The sequence below is a fragment of the Calliopsis andreniformis genome, chromosome 5 (assembly GCF_051401765.1).
Source record: "Calliopsis andreniformis isolate RMS-2024a chromosome 5, iyCalAndr_principal, whole genome shotgun sequence".
Lineage (NCBI taxonomy): Eukaryota > Metazoa > Arthropoda > Insecta > Hymenoptera > Andrenidae > Calliopsis > Calliopsis andreniformis.
In genome coordinates this window covers 19,139,962-19,153,936 of record NC_135066.1, presented here as the reverse complement: position 1 = coordinate 19,153,936, position 13,975 = coordinate 19,139,962, and the positions used below count along the sequence as shown (strand labels likewise).

The following is a 13,975-nucleotide window of genomic DNA, read 5'->3' as shown; positions in this document are numbered from 1 at the left end:
AGTTGCACTTTTTACAAGCACTAATCCATGAATATATATTTTGCCTTATGAAATTTTTTCTATCGCTAACCGTTTTAGAGATACAGCTTTTCCCAGCTGCATAGGGCACCCTGTATATTTTAACTATAGTTTCACCAATAGAATCGGTTTAACAAACACCACAATTGCCACAGTCAGTTTATTTGTATTCTGACCGTTCAACTACAAATCTTCAATCTACTAGGCAAACTGTGGATTATAATCCATTTACGAGAATTTTAAATAGATAAAAACGGAACAAAACAAAACAAAATGTAAAGTGTAAATTATAACATTTAAAGAGTAAACAAACTTTAAAATTGCTTTAACATTTCACAAATACAACGAATGAAAAGCGATGTGTCCGTCATTCGTTTGCTGCAGGCAATTTGACGTAATTGCAACAATGCACACGTAGCGACGTATCGAGGGAAAGGACTGTTCAGAAAATTACATCGTGCGTAGAAAGGCCGCGGTCACTTGAAAAGGAGACACTTATCTCCTAGTGGGCGTCTAGGTGGACGCTACATAGCCTTCTATAAACTTCACCTGCATCGTGGGATTCGTCGTGATACACTAATAGTACTAGGCTGAAAATGATCGATTACGTTACACGGAAGATATTTTTTCTGCTTGCTTTGGACCATTTCTGATTTGTTCATTTTTCCATAGAAATTTTGGTTTCTGCCTAGTTGATAAATAATTGTTTATTTAATGATTGTAGACATGATATTTTCGTCAAAAAATACCTTGCAAGAAATGCATTAGGGAATCTGAAAATCAACCTACATAACTTCTATAAAAAAACTAGAACAAGATACGCAGTAATCGACACAAAAGTTCGTAGAGTTAATTTTTCGTTTGCTTAGTACATTGGCCCTAAAAACTACTCGACTATCAATACCTACAATTAATAACAAATATAAGTTTTAATACAATGATCAACACAAGCGACCAAGTGATTGTCATAACAAATCCAATAAACTTATCCTATAAGTCTCTACTATATTTAAATTACACTATTTATTTCAATGTTCAAATTGAAAAAAAACACACATAATTAAATGAATGAAAAATGAACTGTTCATTAAAAAATGTAATAGGCGAATGTAACGGTATATCATATATTATGTACATACGTATTCATATCATTTATCACCTTCTAAAGAACCTAGATCAGATCTAACCTGAATCTGCTCTGGAGTCGAACTTCGAATGGTTAGAGCTTCTAAGTCATCGAGATTACCCATTATACATGTCTTTATACATTATCTTTTTTGTTTATTATCCACGCCTAACATAGCCTAACTTAGCCTAGACGCACTCCAAAATTTTTCATATTATAAAAAAAGTGGTACCGACTTTGACGAGTTTTTCCAATATATTTCACAAATTCTCGAATAAAATACATGAAATAACATTGTAGTTAACATTGTTTGATTTTTTGTTACTATTCGGAAAACATTGCCAGTATCAATTTGGAAAATGTAGACGAATGTACTAATACGACTTTGCAATATTTGCAGTTAAATATCTTGTAAATTAACGATTTGTCGACATAAATAGTTTCACACCTCTTTGTAGGCAATAGTTAGCTGAATCTACTAGTACATTCAAAATTATATCATTTTATATTAAGAAACAAAAACAATTAACAATCAAATGCTCTCTACACGTCCTCCTGTAAAAACTCTAATTGTATCATCTTATGTTCTCCTCGAAGCCATTCAATTCCAGTTGGAAATATTATTTTTAAAACGGGTAGTTATCGAGTAATTTTCATTTACAGATTAAAATTGGGTACCCTTATAATATTGGAAAAATTTTTACGAATATCTCAGAAACTAAAGCCGAGCAGTGGTATCATGTATAGAAAAAAGTTTGAAATGATGACCTATACAATACAATTCAGTCATTGAAATCGATGAGGAAGGTAAACTTCTAAATATTTACCGAATTTAGATAATGCAACTCTGATAAACAATGGAATAAAAGTTAACGTAGACTGTGAAAAGCAATGCTCCAAAACTGTTCAAGTTCACGGATAGAGAAAACATATAAGAGTTAAAATATGAAAACGGAATACCTGTGCTTCATAAACGTTCGAAATGATGGTCGTTTACGTCGATGCATTGCTGTAAACGGGCTCCGAAGGAATGTTCAACTGTGACAAGTATATTCGAGGTGATATTTGCACATGCTGTGATGATACGCTGATGTATATCTTCAACTGTTGTTGAAGCATTCATGTACACGATCTCGTTTAGCAGACTCCACAAAAAGAAATCCAGTGGATTTAAATCAGACGAACGTGCTGGAAATAAAACAGTTCCACCTCGTTCAATCCATCGGTTTGGAAGTCTAAAATCCGACGTTTCTCTTGCCACTCGTACATAATGAGAAGAACAGCCATCATGTTGATACCACATATTACAACGGTTTTGTAAAGACATTTTTCAACAAAATTAGTAGATCTTGCAAAAATTGAGAATATTTTTGTCCTGTCATCGTTCCGGTAATAAAGTATGGCCAGATTACTTTGTCATTCAAAATACCACACCACATATTTACGTTCCATTGTCTTTGGTGGTCAATTTTTCGAAGTCAGAGCGGATTATCAACAGACCAATAATGGGCGTTCCGTACATTAATTGAACTCTAGGATATTTGAAAATATTCAGTAACATTGAACATGACCTTAATATGTTTACAAGTCTCACTCGTGATGAACTCATTTTGCTTTCATATTTTACATTTTGTACGTTTTCTCTGTCCGTGATTTGAATGACCTTGAATAGTTATAGTCACTGAATTTCTAATAAAAGGGGTTATCATTGTAGGTGTTTAAAAAGAGGTGGTTCCATTTAAAAAAATGGAGCTGTTCTTGATATCTCTAAAAAAAATGACAAAAAAACAAAAATTCATTTGGTATTGTATGAGCTCCATTATACCATTTAACTCTCTCCTTGAGACATTTGACGTATTTTAAAAAACAACAAAGATAATTGAGGTGCAAGCGATAGGTGATTCACCCTGTATACCTACTCAGACCTAAGCCAAACCTAAACCAAACCTAATCCAAATCTAACAAGTTTTTTGTGAATATTTCTGACACTAAGGTCGATTGCTAATTTTGACAAGGAAAAAAGTTGTTCAAAGTAACGACATCTATAACATATTTAAAAATCATCGAAATCAGCGAGGACTTACATCAGCGTCAACTTTACCTAAAATAGATTTAATACCTACATGGGAAAAATGTCGGCTCACACTATAAGTGTCATGTGAAAAATTATATGTTTTCACGTGATATGACATTAACGTGTTTCTATCTTTATTGTACACTAAGTAAACAAAAAACTGCTGGGAACCTATCACAGTATAATTGAATTGTATACATATACGTAATATTATAATGTTGCTGTGTAATGTCATACTGTCGTGAGTCATGATTTTTACTGTCACGTGTAAACATACCTTGAGGACTTTGAATATATTTACTACACCAAAATTCAAGGATATAATAGTGTTGGAATCTTGTACAGTCTAGCAAGTCCTTTCCTCATTCACATTAGTACGTTACTACTGACTAGCCATAATTTATTTTCGGAAGGTGTACAATTATTGATTACCGACATATATTGTAAAAAGTGTAATTGGTTTTATACTTATCGCAAGATACAACAAGGTAGTAAGCTGTTCTGACAATAGTTCGTGGTGTACACAAATCCCTACAAACATTAATTTTTGTTTGATAGAATTTAAAAATGTTTGACGTCAAAATTTTGATATTGTGATCGCATTACCATAATCTTTTTAAACATCTCTTAAGAAAATTCATTGCAATAAGCACAGCATCGAATTTTATGTATATTCCTTACATTGTATTTTGATGTTCTATCGATTTTTTAAATCTCTCGTTCTAATGTGAATATTGAATATATGTAACATTTACTAACTTATCGCACGTAAAAAGAAAACAGAACAGTTATACATATGTATGTATAGATATGCTATACGCGTAAAGAAAAATGAAAATATCGCTTAGTTAGAACATAGTTATTCTTTCTTAAAATTATAGGATTGTAGAATAACATTTTAGCTATTATCCTAATTTCCAGAAACATTAATTTAGTATATAAAAATATAATATAATTATTAGAAGACAATTCTTAGCTAAACGTCAACATTCAAAACTGCATTCAATTTTTGCGGATCATTAGTTTGCACTACAAGAATTTACCGCATAATTATCGAGAAATTATTAATAAAAGTTGATACATTTTAATACCGTGACATATGGCAGAATCGAAGAAAAAACTGCTTCTCAGCTACTTTTTATGTCTGAAATAGGAAATTTGTATTGAGGAACGTTACTAAAATTGAAATGAGGTTATACTGAAATGTTATGAAGCGAATATATTAATTTCAATGTAACCATCCGTATAGTTTTTTCGTAAATGCTAGTGAAAAAAGAAATTTGTGTGAAAATTTATCTGTCAATTACAATAAAGCTAGTCAATGTGGTGCGACTATACTTGCATATTTTAGTAACTCAATATCTGCAGCTCGGAAAAATCGAGTAACTCGAATTGTTTCGAACGGCTTCAAAGGATCGAACAGCTCAAAAAAGCAGAGCAACACAATTTGATGTACCATTTTTTAGTTTTCATTTTATATATTTGTAACAAAAACGCTTCCATCAGCCTCAGGGATATTTTAATACTTTCGAATAATTTTAATTCGTTTGTAGCTAAATATTTTTCTTAACCAAGTCTCATTTTTTTATAGTCTAAAATCCATTTAAGACTCCCGATCTAGTTAAATGCCTTTTTGCCTTATGATTCTTTGTTAGTATAATAAAACATTAAATACTTCATTTTATTCCACCTACCTAATCGTCACTAATGGTTTTCAACTTGGTGCGACAATAAATAAAGAAAAAAGAAAACTTATTTCGAAACTGAATGAATAAACTTCAATGTAGGAATATTGCAACACAAACGTCGATTCTAAATCAAATTAATGAATCATGGGAAAATTTTGGTAGTCGTACAAATTTATTCCGCGACAGGAGCTGGTACTTGAATATAAAGAAAAGGCTATTCTTATCATACCAATGATCTGTCAAAACAGAAACTCCAGCACTATGTTCACCAAGCTACTCGTAACCGTGTTTTCGTAATTTACGCGCGACTCGACCTTCGTCTGCTACGAAATCACTTGCCAGAATATCGTACGAGGAACAATAAAATGATTTCAGAGATATGCGAGGTCAGGAAAGCGGACATAAGGCTGGGTGAATTGCAGAAGTATGCGCAACAAGTAGGTAGGTACTTTTGTATCTGCATATGAATAAAAGTACATTGATGCCATTTGTTCGGCTGAAGTCAATTCATTTCGTCTCACATTCATGATGATTTGCTACAAAATAGAAATAAATATTTCCTCTTTCTGGGTTTTATGTGAAACGTTAACGAAGAGTACGCCTTTCTGCTGATCGAATATCATGTTAAAGTATGTATGACGCACGCAACCCTATTAATTGTATCATCAGCTTTTAGAATGTATGTTTGTCTAGACTACCTAAAGTGATTCGCATCAATATTCGGACACTGACACAATTTTAATTTCTAAACTTTATAGTATATATTCTACAAGTCCGAAACTTAATAAATTCTGGATTCATCGAAATGATTTAATAAAAGCTGGAAATGGAAGCGTTTACAAGCTTCTTTTAGACTTTTACTGCCTCCTTCTAATAAATGTTAGGATTTACCGGTGAAACCTAGAACTTACCGATTTTCGGATTTTTATGGTAACACATTACACATGGGAGGTTGTTCAATCGCACATCATCGTGGTTCTAAAAGGAATCAATTTTGCTATTGAAGTCTATTCCACTTTTTATCACGCGTTTCCTTCAACGTGTTTTTTACTAAAAAGTGCAGATCATTCCATCCTTCTTTAAAATTACTGTTCCACATCTTTCAGTATTTCTGATGTTATTGTTTCATGTGCTTGTGATTCTTCCCGATAGTTGAATCAGTGTGTCCATGAGCGTTCTAGAGACTTATTGTTTAAGGCAACCTTTTCGAAAAAAATTGCATGTGGAAGAGTCGAGCGATTTTCGAAACCACGTTACTAAGCCTTTACAGTCAATCGATTTATTATTAAAATTAATATTTAATCAGTTTCACACTTGTACAGCATGATAGACTAATTGCTTGAATGTTACGGAAGCATTAGAAAAAACCATTTCGCGACAATTGCATGTCTGAAGAAAGCAGAAATTCAACTTGTAGTAATTGATTACTTATTAGTTTGTTACGTCATTAACTAGAATATTTGTATTATCTTCTTTGATGAAATATAAATCTAAACATAAATTATTCATTTTTTATTACATATACCCCTTTTTTAGAACTATAATTTTTTGTTGTACCTATGTATTGTGTACAGTCAATCTTGATATTACTTGTCTTGTGTGCAAATTTACTACTAGAAGTAAGAATCCTTTCAGTTTGATAGATACTCCCTGAATTTGCTTAGTCTAAATTGAAAAACTTATTCGTTAAAGTATGCCGACTTTGACACAATGTACTCTGGGACTCCGTGTATAGCAATTTTGCCAGTTTCACTGTTTTATTATCTTTATTCGAAACTAATTAAAAATTCCTTGTATGAATAATAATCTAGGTGTCAGATAAAACCCTAAACTTTATGAAATATTTGATCATTTCACTATACATATAGATATTTAGTAACACTAGGCCAACTTCAAGAAACCGGTTTTTTATATTGCGCTCATATTTCTTTCCTTATCTTCCCAATTAAAAATTGAAAATTGCTCTTATTACTTTCAATTAGGAAATGTGTGGCAAAAATCATTCATCCGAAGCTAGTCTTGGTACATACGTGTCCATTTGGGAGTAAAACTATGACGAGTTACTTTCGAAAGTATTCTCAAATAGTGTATCCTTTATGAGAGTGTTTAAAAGTGGAGCTATATCGAGCCTTTGTCTCGTCTGCGAAAACCGTTGTCGGTTACCATACGTGACCTACCGAAAATGTCCTCAGTAGGAGATTTCGTTGCGCTCATAACAGACATAACAAAAACGACGTATGACTCTTTTCGGTTATTGCAGTTAAAATCGTTCTGGTGAACGAACTGTCTCAGATGTTCGAATTTCAAGTTCAACGTCGAGTGGGAACATCAAAGTCTGAGAGGGAGAGAAAACATGTAAGAGAATACAGATAGAGATATTAGAACACAGCGAGCGCTGCATAGCGGCTAATTAGCACTCCGCGCTTACGCGGAAACACTTGCCAGTCTTTCGACAGTCAATTAGCGAAATACGCTCCAGTGTACACTTTAGTGAGCGCTCTTTGGTCACGAAATCGCTTAAGGACTCTGAGACGATTCCTAACGTTGCTATCTCTATTTCTAGCAATCTGAGCTATTCGTTCTGGGTGAATCACACGTATTGCACGTGCACCAGACAGGTAGAGACATTTTCGTGGCAAAAGCCTGAAAAACCGATAGAAATCAAAAAGTTACTTTGATTCCTGGTGGTTGCTATTCGGCTTTAGAGCACCAGAGGTCACTCCTTGAATACTAACTAATTAGCGGTGCACTCGCCAGGTACAATTGACGTGAGGCAGGTTTATGCTCCTTCGTAGTGCGGACTCTACTCTCACGTCCAATAAAAACGCTCGTGTGACGAATAGATGCACACGTATGGGATGGATGCTGTGTTATAGGGCATAAGCGATGTATGCTGCCGTTATCACCACTGAGACTAGCACAGCTAGTAACCGTGATTCTCCCTGCTTGCGAAGAACAGTTTTCACTGCGCATTGAGTGTAGAGAAGAGGCCACTTCCTCTCTATAAGCTCGCCAGGCGACAGATTTCACTGAAAAGAACTGTCGATAATACAGTCCACTAATCTACCTTGCACTACACAGCGAGGTGTTGCGTCCCCATCCTAAAAGGCACGATTACTCGTAGCCTCGAGTCAGGTCAAACGACAATAGTGTGAGTTATCCGTACTTACAATTAGACGATGCGAATCTGCCGATTTTTGTTCTAGGCGTCATAGACGTTAGAACAGCACGCCGGACCATCCAACTAAGAGGTCAAAGGCCAGCACTCCAGTCCTTCAGCTCCCTGGACAAAATTTAATTTAAATAAACATCTGTCCTTTTAAAGACAGACAAAGAGAATTATAAGTGTACAATTTCTTTTGGTTTAACCCACATTCTTACTCAATTCGGATCGACGTTAGATCTCCTATAACGAACCTAACAAGAGTAACTGAAAGTCAGAGTTACTGTCCGAGATGGATTCACCATCTGCGAGTATTCTCTGGAACAACTCACGATAGTTTTATTTTCAATAGTACACGCACCCTTATAACGCTTTAATTAGAGAACTCTCCATTATTAGTGTAATATTGGAATCTGCACCTATTCCACTGTTTTTATGATGTTTAAACAATGATTAAATATGTTTTTGTTATTTGTTGCATAGTTATCCAAAATATAGAGCTGCGTAATCAAAATTATATGAGCATTTGAGTTGCTATACCAGTCATCGGTGACAATAAGATAGTAACACCTACAAAAGCTATAACAATGAGTACATACTTTATTTTATCTGGCTATCTCGTTTTATCCAACCTTCTCCTGTGTATGAAGTTTTACGGGACTTCATACTGCAAGAAACACTACAGGATTTAAAAAATACTGGTATAGAAAATAATCCTTTACACTGTTTAGGTCAAAACAAGGTATAGACTTAAACTCATGTTTGAACTGCTGTATTCAAAATTAAACGACTCAGAATATAATAATTTTTACTATCGGTAAAGTTAAAAATTTGAAGCGGAAAAGACATGAAATCTCGCGTTTAAAAAGAAGTTGTTATAACATGCTCTGGCTCTCGGGTCCAGATATAGAAAGTTACTGAACTTTATGACCTATTTTATACCAGACCACTGAAGAGCTTTCACTCAAATTTTGACTGATTGTGAGTACTCTACGAATAGTATTAAATGAACAAAAGGAATGTTTCATGATGCTTAATATATTGTTCAAAAAGTTTTAATAATATTCAGAATTTCAAGAAATTTGAAATCAGAACTTTTTTTCTAGATCCTTAAAAAATAAGTAAAATGGATGAAAAATGTAATTTTGTAAGAAGTCTATTTTGTCAGGAAGTAGCAATAATTCAGATAGTACACAACTTCTTGAAGACATCTATTTTATGTCCATTCTATGCCTGAAGGTCTAACAATATAATTTGGATGTCTTAAAAATATCCAACAGCGTATGTATGTCTTAAAGATTTCCAAAATTTACATCTATAAGACTTCTTAAAGACATACTACATGGACGTCTTCAAAACATTTACTTTTTTGTTTAAGTATCTTATAGACATAATTTGGACATCTTATGAATATCTTTTAAGACGTTGTAAAGTTATACAGATTTGTAACTTCGGATATTTCAAAGACGTCTTTTGGATATTTTTAGGAGTTCACTGAATATCTTTAAAAAGTTTTTAAGTCGTCCCTGTGGTATATGGGAATATCCTTATTAATTAGATATTCAAATGTGATATTTGCTAATATGTAACTATCTTCATAATCATGTTTTGTATATATTTTCTTTATTATTAATTAATAACTCTTTTATAGAGCAGGAATTCATAAATGATTACTTATTGCAATAATACTATGTAATTTTTTAAATCAATATTGTCGTGCTTCTAGTACTAGTTAGAATTACATAAACTTTTACCAAACTGCTCAGAAAGATGTACATTATTAGAAATAACAATTAAAACATGAGTGTTGTAAAATTTTGTTTGATTATACGTTCCTTTGATATTTAGAAAATTATTGCCCGCAGAAGGGTACTTTAAATATGGTGATTATATCTTGATGTCTTTGAATGATATTTTCCATTTATATAAGCATTTTACAAAACTACATATTTGTGTAGAGTTCAAGTTCAAACAACCTGGAAACAAATAAAAACGAAATAGAATAATTTTATTTCCCCCATGAAACCAATTGTTTTTTAGATATTTAGATATTAAATTATTGAAATAAATATCCTGCAATATCCTACATAATATTATAACATTTATAATATAATATAATATTATAACAATATAATATTATAACATTTATAATATTATGTTATGGTATGCATGATTACTTATTCATTTAATCTATAAATAATATTATAACATTTAAAAGACTTATATCTTTAAGATAATATTAATACCAATTCCGTAATTACTTGCAACCCATATTTCAAATTTCGGATGGATTTCATTCTTATGAAATATGTGTTCCATTAAGAATCTGACTTATACATATATGTGCCTGCAAAAATCGAAGGAACTATAAGCCTATAGAAATCGACACATCAGAGATAAGCCCTAAGGCTTTAAACTACTTATTTCAGGTGAGTAAATCTTTGGCTTCATCGACAACATGAAAGTCATCAACGAGAGAGAGCTTATTTACATTCGATAACAACTGAACCAAACAGGATATCGCAAGATTACGAAACGCTTTGTGAAACGTATAATAGTTCTTAGCCACTTTTCACGCATAGAGTTATTTTTTCGTATATAATACCACTTAGAATACACTGCCGATAATTTGTTAGAAATATATTTGTTTATATATAACTTTCTTCACACAAATTCTTTTCCATTCGAATTCGAGGTATTAATTTTCAATTCGACTATAAAAATTGCATTTTTCCAGGAAGTATAATCGCTTTTTATGTCCTTTTTGACAAATTCACGCCTGGTCATTCTATTACTAACAGTTAGCAATGACATATTTTTTAGGATCAGTGAAGGCAATTAGATCGATACTATTTTGCTTTTGTACCATTTATGACTGGGTGTTAAATTGCGCCAGACGAAAAAAGGTAGTACTGGAAACTATAACCAGTCCCAGCAGCAGACGATGGCTGGTAACCATGTAGAATCTTCCAACTATCGGTTGTTTGGGACAATTTGTTACTGGAAGAATGTTTGACAGATTACAAGCTTTACTTACCCTAAAATCTGGGAATAGAACGTTTGCCTATGCAATTCCCCAGTGTTTTTAGCAAATCTTGATGACATCAGAAACGGTATACATAAACATCGTATATAAGTCTGCGATATACATGACAACGAATTTTCCTATTCTGTGCGTCGTGAAATCATTGGGAGTGACATTCTGCACCTTTGTTTTTTTGGACATTTAACACTTGAATTGTTTCTATTTGTTATGACTTGTATTTGTTTATATAAATAGGCGTGTTGAAGGGTGATGATACAACAAATACTTCTTCTTTTGAGGACCTGTCTCGGTAATTCATGGAAAGGGTAGTAGAGTGCCCAGAATATCGGAGACAGTATCTATGCCTATAGTGGACGCTGTAAGTTTAGGGGAAATGATCAAGGTGAGGACACAAAAAATGATGCGACATAGTAAAAGAGACAACAGTTAATTTGTTGCATTCACAACTACTCAGTTTTGCTACCCATTGCCTGGTCCAGCGAAAAAGTGATACCAGACGTGGGAAGGAAACTCGCGAATATGGGAGAAATTTAGACAGGACTTATAAGCGTTATTTGTAGTATAAGACAAACATTGTGAACGTTTAGTGCGTGCGGTGTCATATAGACTCTAATTCCATAGAGTAAATACGATAGATCGTTATAGAAATTTGACACTGTCCCTAAAGTTGGTAAAAGAGAATTTTTCTAAGGATAGGTAGATTACCTATAGATTACCTAGTTAGTAAAAAACCTTGCATTACTATTTCAATTGAAGTAAGTTAAAGTTTTAGTAGATATCACTTTTAAACAAATGAAATTACAAATTGTATTTTTTTGGGACAGACACCGCATTTTCGAGAATGATGCCGTATTTCGAAAAATTTTTCATTTTTTGTTGCGTTTATAGTGAATGTCACTTATTATACATATGTTTATTAATATAGAAGAACATTTAAATATAAAATATATGTTAAATAATGGTTCACTCAAAGCTATTATTTCAATATTTTCCTTTTTGTAAAATAATATTTTCTGGAGAATTTTGCAATTCTACATATTGTAAAATTAGACAAGAGAGGGTCTAATTTCATGAAACTAATTTCAAGACGGCTTAGCTTCCATTAAAACTATTGCACCTATTCCGATTAAAAGTACATCTATTCCAAATGTTCGGGAGAATGTCACACTATCCTATTACCATGTGCTTTGTAAAAGCTAATCTATTCCTACAAAAAACCATTCCATAAAATGCTGCTAACATATTACAAAAGCTAGAGTGTAAAAAACTATAAATTTTTAACTATTACATATGATAGTACCAATAAACATGAAATAAACATGAAATATTAGAGGAAATACAATGGACTTCCCCGAAAAATAACAAAATCATTAAAAATCATAAAGAAAGCTCGCTCTCGCTCAACTGACAACTAAATAAGCAGTATTGAATATATGCGAGTGACGGTGTAGCAATTGTTTACCGCCATCCCTTAAAAATCAACAGTGCGACATCTCTACCGTGTACAGGCCATTCTATCGTACCTCGATGTTAGGATCGCTTAATTTTAATTGAATCTAACGTCAGTCCAGATTAGGTGAGAAGGTGGTTTAACCAAAAGAAATTGTACGCCTTTAATTATTTTTGTTTGTCCTGACAAGGACAGACGTTTATTGAATCAACGTTTGTCTAGGGGGCTGAAGGGGGCTAGGGCCATGGTCCTTGGCCTCCTGTTCAGGTTGACCTTGGCCTCCTAGTCGGATGGTCCGGCGGCTGTCCTATCGTCTCTGACACCTAAAACAAAATCAGCGAAACCGCGCCGTCTAAGTACAAGTAAATACTAGATTCGTCTGACCCGTCTCCAGGCAACTAGCAGTTGTGCCTTTTGGGAGGGGGATGCGATATCATGCTGTATAGCGCAAGGTAGATCAGCGGACTGTATTATCGACAGTTTCTTCGCAATGAAAAATCTGTCGGCTTGCGAGCGTATAGAGAGAAGATGGCTTCTTCTTTGCACTCTATGCCCTGTTTGGCGGATTGCCTTGAACGAAGTGCAGTGAAAACTGTGCTTCGTGAGCCGAGAGGACCACGTTTACTAGCTGAGCTAGTCCCGGTGACTGATAACAGCGGCTTATCTCGCTTATGCCCTAAAACACAGCGTCCACCCCACACGTATGCATTTATTCGTCATACGAGGGTTTTGTGTAGACGCAGGAATAGAGCGGTACGTCGAAAGAGTAAAACCTGCCTCACGGTAAGTGTACCTTGCGAGTGCGCCGCCAACCGGTGGTCAGCCAAGGAATGGTTCCTGATGTTCCCACGCCGAATAGCAACCACCAGGAATCAAAGTAACTTATTGATTCCGCTTGCTCTTTCGGGCTTGCCATGAAAAAACCCGTCTCTTTATAGTGTAATGTGCTTCGTTTGGAGTACGTGCAATACGTGGTGTTCACCTAGAACGAAATAAACAGACCGCTAGAGATAAATAAGGCAGTGTCTGTAATCGGCTATGAAGCATCGAGCGTTTTGGTAACCAAAGAGCGCTTGCTAAGGTGTGCTCGATAGCGGATGTTCGCAGACTGACTGCCGAAAGATCGTCAAGTGTCTCGCGTAAGCGGGAAACACTAATTAGCCGCTATGCGGCGCTCGTTGTCTTCTAATATCTGTCTTTGCTCTATTAGATGGTTTCTCTCTCTCTCTCTTTTTCTCTCAGGTTGTGACGTCTCCACTCGACGTCGGACGTGATATTCGAACAGCTGATACAGGTAGTTTGCCCGATTGACTTCAACTGTAATAACCGAAAAGAGTCACACGTCGTTTTTGCCGTGTCTGTTATGAGCGCAACGGCATCTTCTACCGAGGACACTTTCGGTAGGTCACG

The 13,975-nt window shown here is 34.3% G+C and overlaps 1 long non-coding RNA gene across 1 annotated transcript; it reads right to left on the bottom strand.

Moving 5' to 3' along the window:
* Positions 1 to 12,742: 12,742 nt before the first annotated feature.
* LOC143179352 (uncharacterized) lies at positions 12,743 to 13,656 on the bottom strand. Its single transcript, XR_013001955.1, has 2 exons — positions 13,359 to 13,656; positions 12,743 to 12,888 (listed from the first exon to the last, which is right to left on the bottom strand). It is a non-coding gene; the product is annotated as an uncharacterized LOC143179352 (long non-coding RNA).
* Between the last annotated feature and the right edge of the window lie 319 nt (positions 13,657 to 13,975).